Here is a 692-nt window from a genome sequence, read left to right as displayed (position 1 = left end):
TATTTAGACTCTTTTTGGTAATTCTCACATGTATCATGCCATAATTTGAATTAATCATGTTTTAAAAGTATAATTGAAACCAAAAATTTTTCTTTGTTCTCGGGGGTTTAAAATTATCCCCAAAATTAATTCTAAAAATTGATGATGGTAGCAACTTCTCACGGGCTTTGAATACTAGACCATAGATCTTCTTTTTGGGTTTCCCCAATTTTTGTACCCCAATATCGGTGTGTTTTGATCTCACCGGAATACTAGGACTTAAATAAAGAAACAAAACAAATTCTATTCTTTAATAGGGAAAAATTTTTGAACTCCTCGGTCTGCGAGGGGGAAGAAAATTTAGTGCTTGGATAAACGTATTTTGTCCCTTTTTTTCCCCTTTTATATTAATTTCCCTTTTTGGGGCCCCGGGGGATCTATGTAAGGTTTTGGATATGGTCTCACCCAATTTACTTTTTTTTAATTAAATTAAACCCGCGAGACTTCTAAAGCCCGATTAAATATATTACCCAACCCCGGCAGGCAGATATTAATCACCACTACCCGATATATCGGGATTATTGGGTTGGAAAAACCCCGCCCCAAATTTTAAGTCAAAGAAAGGCAAATCAATAGTATGCCCCCTTTTAACCTAAATTAAGAAACAAATATTTATCAAGACCTCGCCTTTATTAGATAGCCCGGACAAGTCT

Source organism: Salvia hispanica, chromosome 4 (assembly GCF_023119035.1).
Source record: "Salvia hispanica cultivar TCC Black 2014 chromosome 4, UniMelb_Shisp_WGS_1.0, whole genome shotgun sequence".
Taxonomy (NCBI): Eukaryota; Viridiplantae; Streptophyta; class Magnoliopsida; order Lamiales; family Lamiaceae; genus Salvia; species Salvia hispanica.
This window is presented reverse-complemented; position numbering follows the sequence as displayed.